The sequence below is a fragment of the Rhynchophorus ferrugineus genome, unplaced genomic scaffold (genome assembly GCF_030347505.1).
Source record: "Rhynchophorus ferrugineus isolate W39M unplaced genomic scaffold, kcgeb_rfMv2 rfM3, whole genome shotgun sequence".
NCBI classification, from domain to species: Eukaryota; Metazoa; Arthropoda; class Insecta; order Coleoptera; family Curculionidae; genus Rhynchophorus; species Rhynchophorus ferrugineus.
In genome coordinates, this window is record NW_027472582.1 from 55,535,532 (window position 1) to 55,544,246 (window position 8,715).

Here is an 8,715-nt window from a genome sequence, read left to right on the forward strand (position 1 = left end):
CAATAAAAATGGTTAATGTGGGTTATCCCTAAAAGATAAACATATACCATCGCGGACTTTTTTGTAGACCTTTTTATGGTGTACAATACTGTAGTACATTAATTTGATCTAACTCGTAGGGTTAGGCAGCGTTTTTGCTAATTGCTAAATAAGCCTAAAAAATAGGTTAATTTACGACATCACGTTAGAAACCTCTAAAATTAGCAATGTTGCCTTAGTATATTATGCATGTATTATACATATAAACCTTCCTCTTGAATCACTCTATCTATTGAAAAAAACCGCATCAAAATCCGTTGCGTAGTTTTAAAGATTTAAGCGCACATAGGGATATAGGGACAGAAAAGGCGACTTTGTTTTATACTATGTAGTGATAAGTCCCTTCACGGGTGATACACTGATTATAGCGACCCTCCAACTTTTCGATACCATTTTTGTAGTACGATTTACGGTCATTCAAAGTCATTTTGTCGATTTTTTAAATGTTTTCGTCGGTAACAAACTCTTTTGGACGTCCATTAGGTTCACCGTCTTCCGTGCTCATTTCACCACGTTTAAACTTAGGATACCTATCCTTGGTGGTTGATTTTCCTGGGGCAGTGTCCGGAAACTCGGCATCAAACCAAGTTTTTGCTTCAATTGTATTTTTTTCCTTCAAAAAGCAATGTTTTATCAACACGCGAAATTCTTATTATCCATTTTTTTCACAATAACAAAAATTCCTTCACTCAAAATGTTATAATTCACAAACTAATGATCCGACAGCTGTCAAATTTATATACGCATCTTTTGAGGGTTAGGGCTAACTAAAAAACATATGCATTTAATTCTAATAGCGCCATCTATATGTCAAGCCGGGCACTTTTCAATTCACCTGTTACAAGCAAGGCGTGTACGGGATTAATATATCAGTATGTATTTTCCAAATTAGAATAAAACTAATATACTTAAGCTAAACTTAAAAATACACTTATGCACTAAACTAGTTTTGGTTTTGGTTGGCACTAGAGTGGTTTGGTTCGGTAAACTCTTCTGATTTCTTGCGTGTTGTTCAGTAGCTGTATTACTTCCACGTTACTGTCATTTAGCAACCTTGTTTCATGTTTTAGGGTGAAATCTTGGATCACTTCGTGTATCCATTTGATTCCAAGATCAAAATAAGCATTGGTAATTAATCGTTGACATTTTTTTGGGTGCGTAGGGTTACTAGATGGTTTGATGTTTTAGTGTTACCCACAGACTAATGACACCCAAGTGTATTGGTATGTTTGGTTGTTTCTGACATAATAAGGAGCATTCTAAAACATCATCAATGCCTTACATTCGAACACTTGCATTTTTTAAAAATCTTAACCGTAGGAAACGGAACGTAGCATCATAGCCTGATATATAAGAATTTTAAATGAGACTGATAGCTAACTTGACCTACACAAGAAAAGGAATAGAACTCGATACAATTGACAGTGATTATGTTAAAGAAAGAAATATTTTAACATATATTCAATTAAAATAAAGAAAGGATTTACACATAACGGAATTTAAATAGAAAATATTGAAAACTTTAAGACGTAAGGCATAATTCATTCATTACAATATTATTCATTGATGCAGGTTTATAAGATACAACCGGTTAATTAGCCATAATTTCTCTCAGGTTCCGACAGAACACAATTGCAGCCGGTTTTATAGATATCGTTATTTTATACTATTCCTTTGGATTATGTACCGATATATCACCAAAAACCTTTGTTTGTCCTCTGTTTTGTTTTGATCTCCGTCTCAGTAATCTCCCAAAATTAGTCCTTATTATCCTCACTCCTCCCGTTATATATAAAAAATTTATTAAAACAACCTTTAAAAATTCTTCTTCTATCTTTCCCATTTTGCCTGAATGTTATTACAGAGTTTGAGCTGGAATTTCTTCTTGCAACTCATTGCCTCAGAACTTTTTAGTTCTCTTTTCTCTCCTCGCTATCTTTGATCAATTTCATGTTTTGAGCGTTTCATTATTACCGTTACACTGAATAACTTAATATTACTAAATGGATGGAACTGTTATTTATTTATATTAAGTGTCAAAATCATCGAATTTAACAGGTTAGATGTTGTTGTTTTTCTTTCACATTTTTCGCATCTCCCTCTTTCAATATGTTTTTCTATTATTTTTCTTTTTTTTTCCTACGAAAATAGACCTTATCTATAAAAACTCGTTTTTGTTCTTTTTTAATTCTGCTATATTTTTTTGAATGTAATAATATATTCAGGCATGGACCAGACCGAATACTAAAATAATTTCATTTAGATTTGCATTCTCTAACAATTCCTTGTAATTATTAAACCTTCTCCGAAATATATCCTAATACTCCGAGAAAATAAAAGTCTGTAGGTAATTTTCTTACAATAAGTACCTATATCATTAGACTTATTTTCAAGAAATCTCAACATCGGATAAGTCTACAATATTGCAAATGATGGCAGTCCCTTTTGTTTCCCATCAATTTCACTTACAAAAAAAAACAGATGACCTACTAGTAATGATTGTCTCTAAAATAATGCTTTGTGCAAACACCTCGAAAGACTTCATTATCATTGCTAAGCTGCCTCCCTCAAACCATCTACTCGATCAACTAGTGAAGGAATAAAATGTAAATATAATATAAAGTAAAGCAAGGTCGTCATTTGATAATCCGTAATATTGAAACATCCTTGGGCATTGGCCTACGACAAGCATTAATAAGATCTTGTATAATAATTTAGCTTTAAAAAATATATGTTCATGTTGGATCCCACATAATTCCATGAGCAACAAATGCTCAAACAATGGCTCATATCGATTTGTTCAAAAAGATGTTAAAAAACTATATGTAAGATCTACACAGGTGATGATTCATGGATCTCTAAAGACGAACCAAACCCACCAAAAGTTGTCTATGAAAGAAACACATTATGATTGTCTTTTGTCGACATTACTAGTCACGAACGTTAGGAGAATGTAAAACAATCAATTCTTAATAGTATACCTAGAGTTGCCAACTCTCAACAATTGCCCAAACTACAAAAAATCTTATGTTGATTGAAGATTGGCATTATACAGCGATTTTGACATTTCATTGTAAATATAATATCGATAGTCAAAACACTTCTATAAAAACTTCAAATACCATAGAACAGTTCTTTCAAGTGGATATTCACAATATTCTCGCACCAGATCACACCCGATGGTTTTCGCGAAAAGTGCGTATAAAGTAAAAATACCGTGCTAAAGCCGTACATCCTATTAAAAGCCTACATAACAGATACAGTATTATTCAAAAATACTGATTACAATTAATGATCCCGAATCACTGTAGTGTATTTAGAAATGCATGTTTTATGTACTTTAACTGTTAATAAATTTCTATAATTTGTTTTAATCATAAATATCCTTTCTTTACAGATTGAAACCATAGGTAAGAAATCTTTGCAAAAGGCTGTCTGCTAATTTAATTAAGTACATCAAATTCTGAGCTAATATTTTAAATTTTTCAGCAAGACAACATTTTCTAGTTTTAAACGAAATATACATTGGATTAAAAACTGGAAAAAATGTGGAAAAATTGAAAAAAGGTGAAAATTGACCTGGTGCTGCTATTGAGGGTTTCTTTTGAACGTGCCAAGAATATTATATTACATTGACGTCAGACATATTTACCAAGCGCTTTGATTTCAACTATCCCTATTTTCTTTTTTATCTGCTGTAATTTCCTATAAATCCATGACAGCACAAAAAGACATAAGATGGCAGTGTCAAGTTAAACCTATCAATCAAAATACATTGTAATTCATATTTTATTTCATATTATGCAAAAATAAAAATAAATATTATTTGAAGGATTTGAAACTTTCATTCCTTAAAATAATATTGTGGGAAATTTATGGGGAATCAGTACATTTTTTCCCCAATTTGCGGAATTCATCTCGGATTATTACAAAATGTGACGCTCTTCAGTGTTCGGAGAAATTCGCAAAAAGTCGAAAAAAAGACGAACATTCTCTTACTTTTACCATTTACATACATTCGCCCTGACAATGAGGTTTTTGACTAGCTAAAATATCAAATATGCGATATTATATATTATATATTATATAATATATAATTAGTGAAATTATATATTATATTATATATTATTATATAATATATAATTAAGAAAAAGTGCTACGAAAATTGAATTTGAATTGCATTCAGAATATTTTGAAAAACAAATTCAATTTCGATCTTCAATATTAGTTTTTTCATTGTTAGACGAGAAATTCAAATATCGTCATATGCGTTTAAATAAAATTAACTAAAGAGTAACAAAATCTATTTACAAAAGGGTATCATATTTTTACGAAAAAACGGAGAATATCAATAAATTCATTCAGATTACTTATATTAGATAAGAATAATTGCTAACTAATCTATAGGATATATAGAATTTTTAATGTGATCTTATTAAAGGGATTAATAAAGAGATAATGTTTTCACACCCTTAAAATTGGAAAAACCAACCTGACAATACGTGAGTGAATAATTTAATAAAAAAATTACCTCATTACAACGGAAATAATTTAGCTGGGTAACACCGGGACTCTTCTAAGAAACATTAAGTAGGTTTCAATAAAGGAGCGAAATATTGCGATATTTACATTGCAATAGCAAATAATAATAGTTCTAGGGAATGATTTTGCGGTTTTAACTACATATTATTGCATTAACAACAAAATAATCATTATAACACTTTAAAAGGTAATTTTCCAAAGAAAACTCTCTTTGCATTACAACAATAATGCGAATTTAAATGTGCATATAATTAAAAAAATATTTTGTTAATTTCCTGATAAAGATTTTAGTACTAAAAATATGTAATCAACAAATATTACTATATGTAGACGACATTTTGAGAGATATATAAGTGAGATATATAGATCTCATGAACTAAAAAGCATAGAAATATAGATAGAACGGCCAATGTGAAAAAAGAGGTCAAAAGACTTATTGAAAAAACCCACAGACAACCGATATTTATAAAATAAAATAAACTCTCTAGCAGGACACACTCAAAAGAATTAAACCATTTGACTTATATTGAAGTGAAATGAATTTCATGAGTAATCACGAAACATTGCTACTGTAAATACCAAGCAACGACCAATGGATTTTCATAGCTATATACCTAATTTTTAAGTTATTTTAAAAATAAATTATAGGTTAGTTGGCAACGACTAATAATAATGTAGTAATAAAAACATAAAAAATGTCTCAGAATCATGCATATTTTTCATACTTGAAAAAAACTGAGACAGATTTATGAGGAAATTTTGATAAATACATCACCGTATATTTCGAAACTTGCCTTAATGATGTAAAGCATTTGTAAAGTGATTCAGACAATCTTATGAAAATCACTTGGTTCAGTTTTTTGGCCAGACCTCTCCGAAGGGTTACATTTTTTCGTCTCTCTCTTCTCTGCCATGTCTATCCTAGAACAATAAGCCACTGTACTGTCCAACTTCTTATTTGATTGGTTTTAATTATTATTATGAAATAGCTTCCATCAGTGAGTATATGTCCCATCTCTCCATGTTAATATCTGGCTGAGGCTGGGGATGCAACATCTCTTTAGTCCAGTGTGTTATCGTCTTCCCACTCCAATCAGCGCTTGTACTAGTTAATTTGTCTATTGTGCGAGGCTTTTCCGATATCTTAAGCAATAGTATCTTATTTCTTACTTTACCGTTCATATATTGTTCAAATAATTTCCGGAATGCTATTTCAATAGGATCCAAAATAAATTGTCCTTAGAGATGTCAGTGAATCACGAAACTGACATCAATTAGTTCCTAGGTATCTTCCTTTAAATAAAAGTAAACTGTTTCTTAATTACTTATATTAAACTTGTATTTACAGTTACAATGCAATGCAACACTATAAAATACCCAAACTATCTTCGACCAAACGGATATATCTTATTTTACAAATTTGACTAATAACTAGTCGTGAATATAAACTTATCGTGAATTGGTCGTGAATATTTTCATGAACACTTTATTGTGAATACTTATCGCGTACTGATCGTGAATGCTTATGAACCTTTTTTTTCTTGTTCCAGATTGACAAGCTAGAACCAAATGATCTTTTGATGGTGTCGCTTTAGGTTCGGGATAGAGAAATTTTGCGGGCGATAGAGACTCTGGAATACGACTGGGATTGTCGTAGTTGGTTTAGCTACCAGGGTTTGTGGATGGGTAGAGATTTGATCAAGTTGTTTCCGTGTTCTAAGGCGCCAAGGGAGAACATTACACTGAGCACGTTCGCAAAACTGATGATGACTGGATGTGAGTGTTCACGTTCCTCATAAACCATGGGGCATTGAGTGACGTGCGAACTTTTTGGGCTGGAACATTTGAAGTAGTGCAAGTTGTTTCTCAGAGACGTACCTGTACCACACCTGTGCTCTGTAGAGGCAGACTGGACGAACTAGCATTTTATACAGAGTCGCTTTCTGGGGGATTGGGAGTTTGCTTTTTCTGCAGAGGAGTGGAAATAGTAGGCTGTACACGTCATTGCTTTTGTAAATAGCGTGCTGTATATAAGCTGACCATTGGAACCTGCGGTCGAACTGGAGACCGAGGTATGATACCTTCTGGAGTAAGGAGATAGGATCTTTTTCCATTTGAAGACGATAAACGCGGAACTCCTTCTTACGGTGGAACAGAATAGCCTGAGTTTTGCTCGGGCTTATCCGCAGCCGCCAGCATTTGTACCACGCAATCGCCTGGTTCAGTTGGCCTTGGAGTCTACTGCCAGAAAGACCCAAAATACCTGCAGAGGCAGATGTTACAAAAACGGTATTTTGGGAAATAAATATAAGAATTTTATAAACATATTTAACAATGTTTCTAATTTATCTCTTTGACATCCTGAATATATATTGAGGCACAGATATTTGTTGCTTATGCTTTGGAGAATATTGAACATGTTTTTACTTTGCTCTAAAATATTTCTAAAATGTTGCTTGGTTTGCCTCATAGCTGAAAACCGTAGGTACAAATTGGCGTTATAATAACTTTGTATACCATCATTTTGCATCACGACTGAAGTGGTAGTGGCGGCCTTTCTTTCTTCTCTTGAGATGCCTTCATTACGACTGACAGATACTGACAGGAAACCATTGTCGTCAGCGTAGGTGCAGTTATTATATCCTCATTAGGTATCATTATGCTGCTGAAGGAAACCTGAGCATATCTCGTATAGGGCAGAATAATAACCATTACATTTAACTACACAGCATGTTTAGTTGATTCAGAATAACATGTGTTATCAACGCAGAAGTAACTTTTTGAGTTTGTATGCTATTCCATCGTGCCAGTTCAAAACTGCCATGATCTTATCGGAATGATAGTTTGAGGATTATGTTGTTTAGATATTCTTTCTTTCTGGTTAAATTTTTTTTTCTAGCAGTTTACTAGCTTATAGGTAGGAAGCTTATAGGTTTCTTTATTCGAAGTCTTTTCTTGTAGTGGGTTGCGTGGTTTAGACACCATTATATTAACTTTTTCCAATCTCCAATATTCCACTGAATGAAGAAAAGGATCAAAAGATAAGGGAATAAGTTCAATAAATTAAAAAACTGAAATTATCCTTTCTCCAACCCATCTTATTTACGAATAAATTAACAGAAATATATTCAAAATTATTATTAATTTATAAACCACTTGACAGTTATTCATAGGTTTATTATCTCTGAAATCACAGTATTATTTCCCAGACCAAAACTACAATAATATAATAATTTCTGACCAGTATAAAATGCTAGATATTCATTTTTGAATCGGTTACTGTTTGCATTAGCATTACATTAAAACATAATTTAATCGCGGATCTTACATAATTGTTATCCTGTCATTTAACATCTAATAACGTATTCCCATCGAACCATTTGTTAGTCTGAACCTATCGCTGTTACAAATGTTATTATATATGTAATGTTATTCATACTTAATTTGCATTTAATACTCTGTTATCGGCATTATCAGAGCGTATTTTAGTGTATTAATAATGAATTCTTCAGAATCGTCTGGTAAGACCCTGACTCATGGCGAAAGGATTTATTGAAGTACCCCATAGACATAAATGAGTCAAGCGGGTTTTAAATAATGTTCCGACTAATCGGCTTGTTAGTCATTTATGCAAAAACAAGGGCAATACAGACACCCGCATGAATCAAAATTACCCATATTTTTCGTTCATACGATATAATGGTAGATTGCATCACTGTATGAATCTAATCATGTTAACGTTGAAAAATATGGAATGGGATCATGAGCAACACGAACAGAAACTCATATTATTGATATTTTTTATCGAAAACCCGTAAATGTATTAAATAATCAAACATTAGGACACCCACCCTTTAAAAAATTCTCGTAAAAACTCCTAGATATGATCTAAAAGGTGGAAACATTGTACAAGGGATACCAACAAAAACTACAACAACAAAAAATAAAGTAACATTTATAATTAATACATTGCTTCGAATGAATTACTTTCGAGCATTTAGAAAGTGGATAAAATCAATATGATTCTTAAAATCGAAATTTACTACAAAACTAGATATCCAATACATTCAGGAGTCCCAGAAGGCAACGTACAGGACCCAGTATTATATCTCCTGTACACTGCTAATCTACCAA